The following is a 19404-nucleotide window of genomic DNA, read 5'->3' as shown; positions in this document are numbered from 1 at the left end:
GGGGCTTGTGCTCTATATTTAAGGAGTTAGAGGTCCCATGATAATATTTTTTTTGGGGGGGGTGGGTGGGTGGTGCTAAAGCTTAATTTGGAATCTTTTCTTATTAACTAGGAGCCCCTACTTTTTAGTTGAGTGGATGCAAAAGTGGGGGGGCTGGAAATAGCCCCTACTATTTAGGGAAGAATTCTGCCACTTGGCAAGAACCTACCCTTCATTTTCCCTCCAAATTGAAATCATCCTGCCAAAAATTCTAAAAACAATAGTTTATAATTTTAATAGTTCCTTCAATTTAGGAGCTAATTTTTTTAAGCAAATTTATATTTAATGCCCATGAGACCACTCCCCTTTAAATTTTTCTAAAAAAGTTTAGCGGCACCCGCTCTATTTTTAAGCAAGTGAGTGCCCATGGGACCCCAGCCTAAGTTTCTTGTGAACGTTAAGCCTCCAAAAATGTTCAAGCCTCCCACACTTGCCTTACCCCGCATGACAATCGAGAAGTGGGCCAAGGGCTACAAGATTGGATGGACTATGGTAGGTGATATGTTAGGAAATAGGATAGTTAGGTAGTTACGTGAATAATTTAAATGTTTAGTTTATTTTTTAATTTATTTTTATTGATTAGCAATTAGATAATAAAATAGATTAGTATGTTATTTAGTTTATATATAAATTGTTTGTAGTTAAAAAAGTAAGATTTAATTAGAATATAGGTAAGTTCAAGTGGCAAAATGGGTAAAGTAATTTAAAAATAAATAAAAATTTAGCATTTATTTTTGTTGAATGATTTTAATATAGAGTTTTAATTAAAGTAATTTAGTAAATTAATAAGTATTAAGATTTTTTAATTTAATTTATTTAGAAATTAATCAAATTTTGATAATAAATAGATTCATGTTGTAAGTAAGTAATTTAATTTAGTTAGTAAGGAAATTTATTTATTAGTAAGTATTTAAAGTAGATATTGGTAAATTAGATAGTGAGTAAATTAATTAGATAGTGAATAAGTTAGTAGTTAACAATCATATGTAAGTACAGTTATTTTATTGTAAGTATATCTAAGTTAGTAATAGATAAATATAATTAATTAGTAAGTAGATTTTTAAATTGTTGTTAGTAAATTATCATTTTTAATTGGTTTTATTTGATATGTTTTACCTACTTAGTAAGTTAAGTAAATTAGTTCATAAGTAACTATAACTAGTTGGTCTGTGAAATAATTAATGTTGATAGGCACTTTACAATGGCAGAATGGGTGGAGTGGGATGGTGTGATTGTGTTAATGTTAACTTTTATTCTTCTAGGTTAAATTTGACAACTATTTACATGTCAAAAGTTTAAATCTTATTATAAATAGAATATACTTTCTAAAATAATTTAATAAATACCACATAAAATATTCATTTAAATTATAATAGTTGGAGATATAAATCATTCATTATTTAGAAATTAGAATTAAAAAATTTTGTTAGTAAAAAATTAAATAAATGGAGATAAAAGAAATATAAATAATTTTAGACGTAGTAAATTAAATTATAATTATTTTGTAATGGATATCTTCTTTAGATAGATTTATTTAAGATAACTATACTGGTTTTATTTTAGTATGTATTGTTATTTGGTTTTAGCTATTAATATTATTAACTTTATGAAGTGGTATTTTTTGATATAGTTAAAAATAAAATTTGTTAAAGGTAGATATATAAATTTAAAAGTTGTTATATCACATCAAATTTAGTTTGGTAATTTTTATAAACTATATAATATTAAATATGTATTACTATATCTCATAAATGAGTGGCATGTAATACAATTATAATGAGTAGTAAAGTTAAAAAATTGATAAATATTGATATAATTTTATTAATATATAATTACTATTATTAAATTTGATTAATTTTAAAAAAAATTAAATTATACTTTTACATTAAATATCTAATTTTTAATTTAGAGAAAATATATTTTTAATTTAGAAAAAATATATTTTTAATAAAATATGTATTAAAAATAATAATAATTAAATATAAATGTCATCATAATTAAGTTTTCTTAAAGTATTAATATTTTATTTAAACTAAAAAAATATTTTTCATAAAATATATCCATAAGTTATTATAAAATAAAAACATGTTATTAAAATAATTGTATCATATAGTAACATATTATTGATTTAATAATTTTACATAACAAAATATTTTTACATTTAAAACATTGGTAGTGCTTCCTCAAAGTCTACTCCTATAAGACCCAAATTTATAAGCCAATGAAATTGAACTAAGATAAAAAAATCTCATAAATAAACATTAAAAAATTAAAATGAAAAATACTCACATCTAATTGGTTGAGATAGAAAAATTTATAATTTATAATAGCTTAATTAGATAGTTAGATAAAGTAGTAAAGTTAAAAATTTGATATAATTTTATTAATATTTAATTAATATTATTAAATTTGATTAAATTTTTTAATTATACTATTATATTAAAAAGCTAATTTTAAATTTAAAAAAAAAATTAAAAAATTATAATTAAAAATAATTTATAATTAAATATAAATGTCAATGTACTATTATAACTTTTTATATTAAAGTATTAATATTAATCACAACTTGTTGCCTGAATAATTTTATGAGAGAGAGAGTTAATTAAGTTAATTTCGGAAAGATGGAGAGAGAGAGAGAGATTATTTTCCAATATTCAACATATTCTATCTCCTTGTACTTTAACTTCTAAAGAGAAGTTTGGGTTTGAGTTTGGATTGCTTTCTCTCCCTCAAACATATTCTCTCTCCCCGTATTACCTCTCTCTACGTAATCAAACTTTTAGAGAGAAGTACGGGTTTGGGTTGCCTTCTCTCACATAATCCTTCTCTCTCCATGTACTAAAATACTCTCTCACTATATACTCCAACTTTTTAACCTAATCCTAACCCAAACTTTCCAACTCAAACTCTAACTTTTAAACAACCACCTATTGGGAATGAGAAGTAATAAAAAAAAAATGGAGAGAGATCAGTAAAACTCAGCCAAAGAATGGCAATGACAACTTGAAGTAGACATATGAATTGTTTGATCAAAGGTTTCATGTTAATAAAGTTGCAAGTGCAAGACAACACACACGAATTGTTAGCAAAACCACTTTCTTTTCCTTCTGTAGCCACTTTAGTTGATGGAAGCATAAGCATGGCATCAAGATTGCTTAGCACATTAGTAGTAATATGGTGGTTGATTGCTCAAAACATGCCACACGAATGGTTCAATTCCAACTGCAACAAAAGAACATACATGAAAAAGGAGCAACAGGGGGTGCAAAATTCCTCAAAGAACTTTGTAAAAATGTTTGATTGGACAAAGTGAGATGTTGTAAGTTGTGCCAAGATGCATAGAATACCCATTTTCATGAGAGAAGTGTAGCCGTTGGGAGAAGCTGCAGGTCAAGTGGAGGTTGAAATCATCATTAAATACAATGGACAAGGCACATGAGCTATTAAATATACTATTTCCAAGTCAATAAAGCCACAAAAAAAGCACATAAGTAGACTAAGGTAAAGAAATCTTGGAGCAGAGGTTGCATCCCAAGTGTTTGACACCATGCATTAAAAGCATTGGAAATTATGGAAGCATCCACCAAGGCAAAATTTTGAATCATTTATTCAATGTTCCTACCACCCATACTCAAAGCCAATCTCTGTCATCCCACACATTGCCTAAGTCAAGGATTTATTTGAAATAATGCATAACATGTTCATGTAAATAATCTAATTGATTGCTAATGATGCACATTATATGTTTGACATAATGCCTTCCACATACTTGTAATCCCTACACTCTCTCTCCAACCAATCTTCTCCTCCAATAGTATGTTTTAAAATAATAGAATCCACATTGTGACATCACATAGAAGATAACAATCCAGGTAGAAAGGAGACAAATTAATGAACTATTATTGTGTTTCATAAAGGGCATACATATGCAGGGGTATGTTCGGGAATATGCAAACCACAGGTGTAGAAGGTGATCGCTTGAAACAATAAATTATTGCCACTGTAACAACTCAAATCTTCCAATATAAGATCATTACCAAGTTGATAGGCATCATGTGTTGCAAATAGACCATTAGAAGGTGTAGTTAGATCAGTTATGAAGGCAAGTTGTGATGTCTCCATTAAAATTTATGTATCTGCCTTCATTATTGGAAAGATCATCTACTCTTCAAACCTCCACAAGAATTTGTTAGGCAGTATGAATTAAGAAAGATGTCAGGTATTTGCACTTGTGGCTTGATTCTTTATGGAGGAAAATTTTTGCAAGTATTTTCTTCATGGGAGGATTATAAATAGTTTGACTAAAATCCTAAATGTGGCATCTCTTATGTGCCAAATGAAGAACCTCACTGCATAGATATGATAGTTTTAAAGTCTTCAATGAGGGAAAATTTGAAGTCTCAGGTGGCACAAGCATTCTAACTATTTGATCGAATTCCCCTAAACTGCCACTTTCACAAGTTTACCAAAATGGATGCATGAGAACTGATTGGCATGATATGTTAGGTGAATTTGTGTTTTTTGAAGCCCATAGTCTAAAAATACACAATCAGAGGAACATCTATCAAAGAATTTGGTAAACAATACTATGAGGTATAAATTCCAAGGAAAAGAACCTCCTGTGATATTAACAAGCACACTTCCCAATATATCAGATACAAAGATGGGACATATGGAAATTGTAGACTTTTGGAAAATGATGTGTAGAGAAGATAAATCACCCCTGGCACAACAGACATTGGAAAGTGGTCTAGCTCATGTAGGAGGACACCCACTTGTAGTTCAATGTGTGGATTTAGTTTTGGAATCTATCAAGGCATATGATCAGAATTCCAAGGACATCAAGACCTTAGGAGGTAAAATTGTGGTGAGGCTAGATCTAGTGTCTATTTCCATCACATTTAGATTGCCAGTAAGAGAAGAATTCACAAAAATATCTAAAGAAGGTGCCCAAGGATACTTCCATTAGAATAAGAAAATGTGTTTGAATGTTGTTGCTAGGAGTTGGCTAGATCAACCTAGATGAGGACAATCATAGTTGCCAAGAGTGTTGCACAGAAATATCTTTAATGAAGACATTTTTGATATGATAATTCTTCTCAATAGAATGGTAGGAAATCATATGGCTAAAGATTTTAGGATTGGATTTTTTTGTACATTAATACCATCACCACTAGAAAAAAATTTATAGATTGGGGAGAAATGATTAGTGATGCCCTTCATCACTAGTTAACTAGATTCAATGTGAGTGAGGGGTTTTACATGTCCCTGTACCTAATGTATGCAATTGGTAGTATGAAGTCATGGCCTAGTCTTAACCCTTATGGGGAGTATAACTTAACCACACAAATTTATAGTTATTACCCCTAGTTGCAATTAAAACAAAGCAACGCACACTTTTGCAGGGTGAATGATGCTTTCTCTATGCTCACAGCTAGGGAGCTATAGGGAGATATAGGACTTCAAATTTGTCCTGAAGCAACTAGTCTCATCAATAATTATGGTAGCTTCTTCATACAATACCACCAATTCACTTACATCCACATTGGAGGATTTCAACATTGTCCTCTCATGTTGCCTCATTTTATAGATGACAGGTTGGTGCTACTAGAAGTTTGAAAGAAAATTGGTCAAGTAAACAAAAAGTGTAGGAACAAAAGATCAATTCCTTTCCCAATTGGTATTGGGAACTATAGTTTTCTTTCTTCTTCAGATGCTCAAAATATTGAGAGATCCATGGTGAACAAAACTTTGCACTCTTTTCATAGTCGCTTCCCATTTGATGGTAGCAGGTATGTTAAAAATAACTTGGCACTTAGACTAGGCTATCTCGATTTCCCTAAAATGAAATATTATTGGGAAAACTATGAAAATGATTTCAAAGTGAGAAGAAGGGACTGGATGAGATTCATAGTACAACAAGTCATTGGGATGTGACAGGAATAAAAGAAGACAGGTCAGACTTAATCGATCCTTTCTTCTTTGAGCAGATACAGTTGTTAAAATTGTCGTATATTAATTAGTCTCTACCAGAATTGAAAGACCTCAAGGAAAGGACATTCTTTGTGGTTCAACGAACTAAAAATTGGTTGAAGAAAAAAGTTATAGAAGCCACAACTACTAGATCAACAGGAAGAGGCAGTGAAAAGAAAAATAATAATTACCAAGAAGGTACATCAGTTTCAGCCATTCCATCTTCTATTCAGCCTACTTCTTCTGGTTCTTTACATAGCATACAAGGTGGAGATGATGGTGAAGATTTGGATAAAGGAGTTGATCTAGTTTCAGCATGTGAACTCAACATAGTCACTATGAAGAAGAGATCAAAACCCAAGGAAAGGACTTTAAAACCAATTCAAGAGATTATAGATGAAGCTTCCAAGATGAACGATTTACCATCATTATTTTTAGATGAGATGATTCAATCCATAACATCTCCTGCATGCTCATTGTCTCCTAAAAGTGCAGAAGCAACTCAAGAGGTGCCAGCTATAGAAAATGTGCATAACTTGGATATATCATCTAAAGTCCTATAGGTTCCTTCAATAATCAGCCCATCTACCAATACCTCAACATCTTGGTTATAAAAAATTTTGGAGAGGAAGAAGAAAAGGATGATCTAATTGGAAGCACCAAATATGGATGCCATAGCTGATTTAGTGCATAAAGGTGCAAAGATAAAGAAAACTAGAATAGATTCTCGACTAGCAGTGAATCCTACCTCAAGAAACTTATTCATTGAGATCGTACAACCAATCACAAAGAAAGACATAAATGAGGCAAGTGAAGTTGATTTTAGTATAACTAAAGTGGATCTAGGTCAGACCACCCATGAGGGAGGAAAGCACAATTTTCAAGTGTTGGCTGCTATCCTGATGGAATAGTTAAGGAGGGATAAACAAGCTAAGAATCAACTCAAGTGTCAAGTTCAAACCCTTTCTTCATGCATCTGATTGATGGTCAGTGATTCTTTTCTAGATCCTAGCTCATCTATCAAAATCATAGGAGATCCCAAGAAAATTTTTGATGAAGAAACCATTCAAGACATAGGAGAATGCCAAACTTATGGTAATATAGTGAAAGCATGGATAAAGAGCATGAAAGAAAAAACATCAAGCTTATTTTAGGAGGTTAAGGTTACATATGCCAAAGCAGATCATATACAACAAAAAATTCAAAAAGAGATAACAATTCTCAAGGAACAACAAACATTCTGGACATAAATTGATGCTAATTTAGTAGAGATTAAAGAAATGGACATCGATATGGTCAAATCACTGAAGTTAATCACCAGTGGAGAAGATGAGAAAATTGGCATATGGATGGAAAAAATTAGATGGAAGAATGATAACATGAATTAACAATTGGATGAAGGAGAGTTATTCTTAAACTCTTGCAAGCTATTGAAAAAGAAGGCCTTGGGGAATATACTGATGATTGTAGAAGGTATTCCTATTAGCAAACACACTCAATGCATAGAGGTAGAAATCAGCACCAAAATTGGCAGTAAATAAAGTCCATATGCTACCATTATGATGAGATTGAGCAATCTCTCAGTGGTGTTGGACTCTGATATTCAAACCTTACCAGTTTATGTCATAGAGTTGGATGAAGCTAGAAAGAGACATTATCTATGCAAGTTAAAAATGTAGAGTTTAATCATCATTAAAAAAAAGGCTTTGGCACAGGTCATCAAATCATTTAGAGCATACAACGCAAACTTGACTCAGCTACTCACACCACCTATAGATCAAAGAGAAATTTTAGGAAATATTAGTGATCATAGTTAAAAGTTAGAAGTGCATATGTCTAAAGTTGTCTTAAGTTTTTGTTTATGTATTTTGTAAAAATATCAACTTTAGAATTAATTTTGGTTTTGGTCAATGTCTTAACTTTTTCTAACTATATTTAAGCATTGAAAGTTAGAGTTGGTTACGAACTATCTTTGGAGTAGTCCAAACTCTAACTTTTTGAGTAGTTACAAACTTGAAAGGTTAGTTATTCTAGAATAGCTATAAATTCCAGAATCTCAATGTAATAAAGGACTTTTTGGGACTTGGAGATAGGGAACACTTATGTTTTGATAACAAGGAAATTTTTGGAAAGTGCATACAATTTTTGTTCTTGTAATCAGTCATTTCTTATGTTCTTGGTGCTAAGAAATAAAGAAAGTAAATTTTGTGTTATCTCTTTCCACATATCTAAAATGTTGAAATGTTGATTCTTTCTTTGTAATTGGTGTTTTCACAGTATTGTGCAAATACTCATGAACTTCTGAATTAGCATTGTGTCAGTGATAGCTCTCAAGCGTCGTTCTTGATTCTTTTTCATTAACAATTTACATTGATTTTATAGAAATATTGAAGTTGTGTGGTGCATTCACTATCAATGGTTTCTTTTTTATATTCTAAGTTCTAATCATCTTTATTGAAAAATTAAAATTTTATCTTACGAGGGAGCTACCCCTATAAATGCAGAGGAAGGCTAGATATCAAGGGCCTATCCAACTTTTGGAGACATTGATTTGCCACACACTTCATTGGGCTAAATCACATACTTTGTAAGTGACAAATATGTTTAGCAACAAAACTTAATGTAAAAGGAAAATATTGTATTAAAATAATTATATATTAATTGATTTAAAAGTTTTACATAACAAAATATTTTTACAATCTATGGGTAGTGCTTCCTCAAAATCCACTCCTGTAAGACCAATTATTTGAAGTAAAATAAATTTTAAAATTTTAAAAATTAAAAATCTCATAAATAAACATTATAAAAATTAAAAGTTAAAAATAAAATATAAGATACTTACATCTAATTGGTTGAGATAGAAAAGTTTAATAACTAGTTATTGCAATAGTAAAACGTATGACAAATATAATAACACTAAATATAATTTATTGGTCGTGATGTTTATAAATTATATTTTAAAAGATGAAATTTATGTTACAAAAGTAAATAAATTCTATATAATTAAGTTCTACTATTCACATTTACCATTTTTTAATACAGTTTTAGAAAGAGAATTATATTTATAAAAAAAGGTTGTTTATAAGGATTATGATTATTAAATATATTAGTTAATAAATATTAAAGATCTATCTCAAATAGTTAATAGAGAAATGATTCATTGAGTATGATAAATAAATATCTAGTTAAATTTAATTTAGGTTATATGTTATAATTCATTAATTGTTAAATGCTTTAAAATATTGGTTTTTTTAAAGTTTTAAATTTAGTTGATTTTAAATGTTCAAAACTAGTTCAACAAATTATTTTAAATTAGTTTTAACTTATTTTATTTTAAATTAATTAATTTTTATTGTTTTAAATTAGTTATAGATAATGTGTTGTTTATATTAGTTTTAGATAATTTGTTTAAATTAGAGAAATTTAATATTGTCAAGTTAGTATAAATGGAATATTGTGAAATTTAGTATGATTTAAATGTTCTAAGTTAGGTTAGTTATAATGTCATTTATTTCAAATGAATTAGATTTTAATATTTAAAATTAATTTTCTAATATGTTGGAATGTAGTTTAATGTCATCAAATTCAATAGGTTCTATTAAATTAAATTAAATTCTTTTTAAGGATAATGTGTTCTTTTAGCCATTTACATTGGTCAGGGTAAGGGGTATCCTTTTTTAAAATAAGAATAAAAAAATTCGACAATACATAATCCTTGTCATAAGACTAGCATCAAATGGTGCCATCTATCTAGTAATCTTCAACAAAAACCTAAAACCTAAACATGACAAACTTAGACATCCCACTCCCAACCATTTATATTCTATTTTAGTATTAACATAGTTGCAATGCAGTTAGGATTATCTATGCAGCTAATTTAGTTTATCCTTAGAAAAAAAAATTTGTGTGTTTTTGCCCTAAACTTTGTGCATGACAATGGCACTTTGGTGGATCAGATATGGGTGCACAATATTGACATCAGCCTTACCAAATTCACTATACTAGATATATACTGGTCAGATCATCTTGCATTCTCCATCTGACTTCCACTCTAGTAGATACAACCCTCATCATGTTGCAACAAAGAAAGACGCTTTCCATGCTAGAGTCATATTTGATAAGGTAATTATTCCCCTTCTATCTTTGAAATACCTTGCTAATCTATTCTTGAGAGTGCATGATTTGACACCATACATGTACCATGGTATCACAACATGTGCATTCCTTAGTTCTCCACCTAAATAGTTCTAATATAAATGCCATATTAATGTACAAAGTGTATCCTACAAGGTACAAATCAAGCTTGATGACAATAGAGTATTTATGCCAATGCTCCATGTCACAAACAATGCTCTACACTTGACAACATGCATAATTAAAATTAGGTCTTCACATGTCAACAACATAGATAGACCACCTAAATAATATTTGTCTAACAAATCATACAATTCCTCCCATATTTATTAGCATATAGTAGATTCTTTAAAAAAATACTATAGCTCTGCCAACAACATAGTACTCTAGTCCAACTAGTAGCAACACTAATGATAAATGTTCTTTTTTGGCTCTTACCCTTTTTTTTCCAAATTCCCTACCTTAACTCTCTAAGTCAAACACCCTGGACAGTATGGATGCAACATTTTACCCACTTCCAAAACTAGGTCATATTTCTTGGGGATTCCAAGATTATTGCATTATCACATCTTAATCCCCATTCTTAACCATTTCCCTCAAGTAAAGGATTTTACTTTTTATATTGCTACATTGGGAATTTTGGCCTAGCTTGAATTAGCTAAGGCTACAAACAAGAAATCTCATCTCTTGCTTTATACATATGGTCCAAATCCACAAGCTAGAAATGCTAGCAAAAACCTAAACTCCATATCTTGAATAGTCCCCTAGGGTTTGCATCTTGGCAATGACAAAAAGGAAACCAAAATATAATCACGGGTCCATACCCTTAATAGTAAGCCAATTGTAAATTTAAATGAAATGTAACTTCAACTCCTTTCTTGGTATCTTGTTCCTTGCTCCTGACTTAATGAATTCAACACTATACAAATGCATAGCTAAGCATTTTAAATTCATGGTTACATAATGTGCTAGGGGTTGCACATAGATTCTTGGCACTCCAATTCCCAATTCTCTTTTTTGTTTTTTTTTTTTGTTTTTTTTTGTAGCATTAAGGAAAAAGAATTCAACATTTTATTAATATTCATAAATACTAAAAGTCATTACACTTTGGTATAATAATATTCTACATTATACACATATCATAATGATAATTATAAATGCATAATAGGAATGAAATAGCCTAGCTAAAAACTTATAACTATTTTCCACAAAATATTGAAACTCTATCTTCATATCAATAATATAAATTTTGTGTGCTAGTGGATTGTAATATAATGATCTTACCTAGGATATATTTTTCACTCCTAAATTAACTATCCAAAAAATGCCAATCCGTAGTATTTTTTATTCTGGTTTCATAATGCTATTTTATTACAAAGCAATATTATTGTGCCAACAACAATGAATTCATCATAATAAAGCATCCCACCAACACAAAGGTACTAGCATTAGATTAATACACTTGTACCATATTGATTTCTTCTCTTTCTTACATATTTTATTCTATACTCTCCTCCATAATTCTCACTAAATACTCAACTGTATATTTCACTTTATCAATGATTTGGACATGACTCCTGAGGGAGACAAATGCACAAAAGTAGAAAAGGAAAATGACACAATAGAGGAAAAACAATTGGTTTATAGAAAAAATGGGGTAGTAACTAGAAAAGGTATTGCAATCTAAACTAAATCCTCTTATATATATCTTCTCATTCCACAACATTACCTCACTCATGTTCTAAATTAAATCATTTCTAGGTTTAACACTCAATTTCTTACATACTTGTGTGGGCACTTAGACACAAGTGTACTTGAAAAAACTTCTCAACACACAAGATTCAAAGAGGTATCTAATACATATCAATTCTGAATTCTCTTATAAGATTTATCCTTATGACTCCATCTAAAATGCTTCATCCTTACCAACTACAGGCTAAAAACCTAGCAACATTCTCCATCCAACATCTTCTAGATTTTCATATCTCAATCTGCTCTTTCTTTTGAAGGTGACATATGTGTCACCTATGGGCCTACTCTTGCCAAAAATAATGACAATTATAGAAAAGAACAAATAGTCCATGTTGACCTTTTGGACAACCATGTGAAAATGACATTTACAAAAAATTTGACAAACAAGCTAATCAAAAAACATCTCTCCAAGCTCTCCTCTAGTTCAAGCATTCACATATCAAATTTCTTTATCAAGAAGAGAAACTAGTTCAAAAGAGGGGATTCTTATTAATGTATCCTCATAACTAGGAATACCTCCATTCAAACCATTTGAAGATTTTGCAAAGATCTTAAGATCATCCATGATGCAAAAATTTCTAAGTTGATTCAATTTACAAATACCTACCCATTTGGCACAATAGCCATCCTAGTTTCAACCTGATACCAAATAGTTTTTGAAAAAATTTGTATGTAAAGGATGGAGAAAGAATATATGACACAACTAAGGTAAGATATTTTGATTACATGTTAAATCATCTCTAAATTTTACTTTATCTAGCATGTCTATTTCTATCCATCCTTATCATTCCCAACTTATTTTAGATTATTGTTTCATAAAAGCACTCCTAGCCCTTCAAAACCTTGAAATGAATACTCACCTAACAAATAACACCCCTCTTGCTACTCAAAAATATCATTAGGTCAACACCTTCCACATTTATCGAATTTTTGAATGACAAGTACTCAAAAGATACTTTGGAAACTATATGCTCTACTTGTACACAAGTTGGTATCAAAGTCACATTATATATGAATAGAAACTACTTTTTCATTTTCAAAAAATATAGCTTACAATAAGCCTTACTAAAATCTTGACCAAAATTTTTAGGTATCTAGAAGCTTGAGGCCAAAAAATGCACATCTTCCACCATATCAATTGTTGTGTAGCACTTTCCATGAGCCACCTACCTCACCAGCTATGCTAGAAACAAATGTGGAAAAATGCCTTGCATATGTAAAAGACACAACATTTGCATATAAACCTTCTTTACAATGTACAATAGAATATGATGATGAGGTTGTTGAATGTACCATGAGTGGTAAATTTCATGAACAACACTTCCTACACAAGTGTCTTTTGAGAATTATGAAAAAGACATGTCTATGGTTGTTAAGTTGTTACCCCAATTTGAAATTCATGGTAGTTTACCAATGGAAATGAATGATGTCATAATGAGCATTACAAAAGAAACTGATAATATAAGTTCAATGGTCTCCTTCATTTGTCTACCCACTTATATAGTTATGATTCAAAATCCCTCATCTCACACTTCAGCTTTGCCTAACTTTCTTCCATTTTCCTTGCAAAGTATATGACTGCAATAGGTGATCTCCAACCTCAGCTTTGTAGTCAACCATATATAGTTTTGAAGGTAATCCCCACTTCCTAAACATTATACTAGCTCTACTTCCTTGTCCTATTCTTCATTCTGATCACAAATTCTAGGCTATTCATTCCTACAACAAATTTTGATTCCACTAACTAAAGATTACATTTTCAATCTTAACTAGAGAATAAAGTTGAGAAGAAATTTAACTGCAACCCCTATTTTTTTGGAAATATAATGCAAACTATATGACTGGGGGGTGGGTGGTGAGAGGTTGAATTAGGAACCACTTAAATTTATTTTATATAATCCACTTTATTAAGTTGTCTAATCTACTTTCATGCGAATATCATAAATTTGTAAATTAACAACACCATAACATAATGTTGGGTAACCTAGAAATCCTCTACGTATAAGGTAAAATTAGGGTGGGGATGACACCCACAATGCTTCACTATTGTAGTAATAAAGTTGGTATGTTAAGTCTTACAACTAATCACTTCTGATGATCTTACTCGGGTAAGAGTAATAAGGATTGTTAAGTCCACCTTATGAAAGGATTTATACAATACAATTAAGTATGTACTCTATTAGGATTTTCCGCAAAGGACTATTAGATCCACCTTGTTAGGGGATTTGGGACTAATGCACTTGTTATGATGAATTAGTATATGATCTTTGAAATACAACTATGATTGTTGATGAAGATCCATTTAAGTAAAGCTAATCACCTAACTATGATAGATGAGTCTCCTCCTTTCCTTGTGTTACTTGTAGCCTTCTAGACTATTCACTCTTCCATATTTACTTATACAAAGTTCTTCAACTTGTTCTCTTATCCTATGGATAATCAAAAAATCTTATGCATGTATCCATCCAAATAGATATTACATAGGTTAGCTACAACACAATTATTTTCAAAAATAATCACCAAGTCGGCTCAGTGCTTGAACTCAGGCAATGTTGAAGATACCTAAGGACCACTGTCACCTTGATTAACTCTAGCACTCAGTTGATACTGGATGCTCAATTTATAATTTATCATCTGATAGACACTTCTAACTTAGTTTATGCTACTCTACCAGCTTGTTTATTGTTCTAGAAAACTCTTCTAACTTAGTTCTCACTACAGCATGGTAGACACTTTCAACTTAGTTGACACTACAAATTAGTTTGTAAGGTTAACCCTATTTTCTTGGTTCCTTTGTGGGCTCAGTAAATAATACAAGCTAGATACTCGGTTACAAGTATCCTTCCATTATGACTAATTGTTTTGACACTAACTAAAAATATATCTTGTAATGAGATTAACAATCTTCCCCTTTGGCATTAGTTACAAAAATACTTATCATACATAAAATATAAAAACAAAATTTCTTTAGTCAAACTCCCCATTTTTGTATGCTCTATTTTGAAGCTCGACTTGCACTAAAGATCTTTAACTCATGATGCAGGAGCATCCAGAGGTATAAGGGCAATCCTGTGTCACCCAAAAAAATGTACTTAGACTTAGTTTCTATTTGATGTGTTTTCATTTTTGGATACCCATTTGGGTCAAATAAAGGTTCCAACTCTCACAGTTCAACTATCAGTGTGTTTGAAAATCCCAAAAAAATAGGAGCATGGAATTGGGCCATCATTTTGGTAAACTAGAAGGTGTGAATTGGCCAAATGAATGTAATCATGATTTAGAGCATTCCAAAAATGGAATCAGGTCAATAGGCCCCATGATTTGAAAGTTATTGCAGTTTTTTGGGTTTTGGAGACCTCCTAAGAATGCTTCAAAGTCAAGTTAGGGGCATTAAATGACCTCAAAAAGGGTTGAAAAATGGGGGACAAGGAAGCTTGTCCATAGGGCTATAGAGCACTTCAAGAGCTTTCAATAAATGTAAACGGTTCGTCAATCGGAGCTACGGTTCAAAAGTTATGCCTCCTAGAAGTTCGGTTATCGTTTTTGGATTCTTCTAGATTTGTGCCGACTTCTAATGCAGCTTTTGGAACCTTCTATTTGGTCGGTGGATGCCTACTAGTACTTTCTAGAATGTACTCCTAGTCCTTAACCCTCTGGGGTCTATTTAAGGAGATTTCTAGCATTGTAAAAGGTAGTTCAGAGTGGAGTTTGAGAGGAGGTACTGAAAGGAGAAATTATCTCTAGATTTATGCTATTGTAAGCCCTTAGGGCATGTTTCAAAGTATATTTTCCTGTACTATTTGTACTAGCTTATTTTCTTAGTTAATATAATTTCCCCTTTTCTGTTGTGTCCATTCTATTTTTCGTGGCTTGTGTCCCCATCAAGTGGTATCAGAGCTAGTTTTCCTGAGTGTGTAGACAGAGCGCTGACTGTGAGGCAGTTTGCACCAGGACTGTGTGGTTGTGGGTTTGAGTTAAGAAGATGCCTCCACGAAGAGAGTGTGGAAAAAGGGCTAGAGCTATTAATCCTAAGGAGGTTAGAGCCCTCCAAAGGCAGGTGCAGGCATTGCAAGAGGAGCTCCATAGAGGAGAAAATGTTGCCGCAAGTAATGACAGTGAGGATGAAAATGAAGAAGAAGTAATGGAACTAGAAGGGGAATTTGATGGGGAAGTTTTGAATCATGCAGAGGAAAGGCTTTTTAGGGCCATTACTAAGTTTGGGAAAAGGCCTACAATTGAAGTGGGTGTATTTTCAGGAAATCTGAAACCAAATGAGTTGATCGATTGGATCAATGAGCTGGAAGAATACTTTGATTATGAGGATATCAGGGACCCGGATAGGGTTAAGTTTACAAAGGCCAAACTAAAAGGCCATGCCAAAATCTAGTGGCAAGAGGTTCAATTGGAAAGAAACAAAAGAGGAAAGGAGAAGATCACAAGATGGGATCGCATGGTGGACAAATTGAAGAAGCAGTTCATTCCTGTGGATTACGAGCTTGATTTGTTTAAGAAGATGCATGGGTTAAAGCAAGCATGAAGATCAGTCCAAGAATATACGGAGGAATTTTACCGACTCTTGATTAGAGCGGGGCATGTAGAAGCAAATAAGGAGAAGGTTTCTTGTTATATCAATTGGTTGCAACCTAGCATCTAGGAGGAATTAAGTCTGGTAAGAATGACCAGCGTTGAAGAGGCATACCAGTTTGCCCTACGAGTTGAAGAGAAGCTAAATAAAAGGTTTGAAGGAAGACAAAGAGGGTGCGGTCAAGGAGGAAGGGGAAGCGATAGATCATCTGGAGGCCGTAATGAAACCCAAAAGAAAAATGAAGATGAGGGTACTAGCAGGAACCAAAGGAATGAGGGTTTCAACAGCTCCCGTGATCAAGACTTTGGAAATCAGAGAGGAAGAGGTAGAGGATGTGGACAAGGAAGAGGAGGCTTCTGTTGTACCTATTTCCATTGCAATGAAGAAGGTCATCATGCCTTTGAATGCCCTCAATGAAAAGGAAGGACAGATAGGAGAGCTGAGGGCCAAGCTAGGGTTGCTCATGTGGATCAGAATGCACAATCATCACATTCAGAGGATGCAGAAAGAGGAGAGACCTTGGTAAATGAAAGAGTCCTACTAAGTGGTGAGATTGAACCAGGACAACGGAGGAGTTTGTTCCGTACCAGATGCAAGTGTGAGGATAAATGTTGTGACGTGATTATTGATGGTGGTAGCACTGATAACTTGGTATCAGAAGAGATGGTCTCTAAGGTGAAGCTCAAGAGGGAGAAACATCCCCAGCCCTATCATATTGCTTGGGTAAAAGATGATCATAAGGTCCTAGTAAGTGAACAATGTTTAGTAAAATTTAAAATTGGGAGTTACCATGATGAAGTTCTTTGTGATGTTATTTCGATGGATGTTTGCCATCTATTGTTGGGTAGACCATGGCAATTTGATAGACATGCAGTGCATGATGGACATGCAAACACATACTCTCTAACAAAGGATGGAGTTCACCATAAATTGAAGCCCATAAAAAAGGAAGGTGAAAAGGTATGTAGTAGTGCTAGGATTTTTCTTGTTGATGGAAGGAATTTTTTAGATGGCATGAAACATTAGCATATGTGCTATGCTTTGATTCCTAGGAAAGATAAAGAAGGTAGTAGTGAAATACCACTTGAAGTTTTAGATTTACTAGGGGAGTTTGGAGATATTATCTCTAATAATGTTCCAGATGGATTGCCACCAATAAGGAAAATTAGTCATCAGATAGAACTAATTCCAGGAGCTAGTTTGCCTAACAAGGCTACTCACAGGATGACTCCTACTGAAACAAAGGAGCTAAATAGGCAGGTTCAGGAGCTGTTGAGGAAGGGCTTGATTCTAGAGAGCCTGAGTCCATGTGCAGTACTTGCAGTACTCGCACCAAAGAAGGATGGAGAGTGGAGGATGTGTACAGATTCTCGAGCTATAAATAGGATAACCATCAAGTACTGATTTCCTTTACCAAGGATGGATGATCTTATGGACTGCTTGAGTGGAGCTCAGTACTTCACAAAGATAGATCTCAAGAGTGGCTATCATCAAATACAGATTCGAGAAGGAGATGAGTGGAAAATAGCCTTCAAGACCAAGGAGGGTCTTTATGAGTGGTTAGTCATGCCCTTTGGATTGACAAATGCCCCAAGTACCTTCATGCGGCTCATGAATGAGGTACTTAAGAAGTTCTTGGGAAAATTTGTTATTTTCTATTTGGATGATATTTTAATTTTCAGCAAGATTTTGGAAGAACATTTATTGCATATTCGTAGAGCCCTTGAAAGGCTAAGGGAAGAGAAACTGTTAATTAATCTGAAGAAGTGTATCTTTGCAAAAAGGGAGTTAGTCTATTTGGGGTTTGTTATATCACCTAAAGGTCTCAAAATGGATCCAGAGAAGGTAAACGCCATCTTGGAGTGGCCTACTCCGAGGTCTGCTACTGAGGTAAGATCATTTCATGGTTTGGTTAGTTTTTATAGGAAGTTTATTAAGAATTTCAGTGGCATATGTGCACCCCTAACTGATACAATAAGAGGGGATAGAAAAGAGTTCAAATGGACTGTAGCAGCTGCGAGAAGTTTTGAATTGCTGAAGAAGAAGGTAACAGAATAGCCTGTGTTGGCACTTCCAAATTTTAGAAAGGTTTTCCAGGTGGATTGTGATGCCAGTGGCAGTGCTATTGGGGCTATATTAAGCCAAGAAGGTAAGCCTATTGCATATTTTAGTGAAAAATTGAATGATGCAAAGAAGAAGTATTCTGTTTATGATCAAGAGTTCTATGCAATAGTTCAGGCCTTAAAGAAATGGAGGCATTATTTATTGCCAAACGAATTTGTTTTGTATACTGATCATCAGGCATTACAGTACCTAAATAGCCAAGGTAAATTGAATCAGAGGCATATGAAGTGGGTAGAGTTCTTGCAGAGTTATACATTTGTGTTGAAGCATAGAAGTGGAAAATCTAATAGGGTTGCAGATGCACTAAGTAGGAGACAGTCATTGCTTACAGTAATGCAAGTTGAAGTAGTTGGGTTTGATGAACTCAAGAATTTGTACCCGGAGGATCCTGATTTTGCTGAAGCATGGAAAGCTTGTAAAGAACCTGTTGTTGTAGATAGAACCAAGTGGTTAGACTATTTGATTCAGGATGGCATGTTGTTCAAGGGTAGTCAATTGTGCATTCCAAGAATTTCCATGAGGGAAAATTTGATTAAGGAGAAACATAGTGGAGGGATGGCAGGACATTTTGGTCGAGATAAGACCATTGCCATTCTTAGAGAACATTATTTTTGGCCTCAAATTTCACAAGATGTGAAGAAGTTTGTATAGAGTTGCCAAGTTTGTCAAGTTGCCAAGGGGTTTAGTCACAATACTAGCCTATATCAGCCATTGCCTGTTCCATCAAGGCCATGGGAGGACATAAGTATGGATTTTTTTCTTGGATTTCCAAGGACACAAAGGAGTAATGACTCAGT

The sequence above is a fragment of the Cupressus sempervirens genome, chromosome 8 (assembly GCF_028749045.1).
Source record: "Cupressus sempervirens isolate cs-2001-9-10 chromosome 8, ASM2874904v1, whole genome shotgun sequence".
Classification (NCBI taxonomy): Eukaryota; Viridiplantae; Streptophyta; class Pinopsida; order Cupressales; family Cupressaceae; genus Cupressus; species Cupressus sempervirens.
This window is presented reverse-complemented; position numbering follows the sequence as displayed.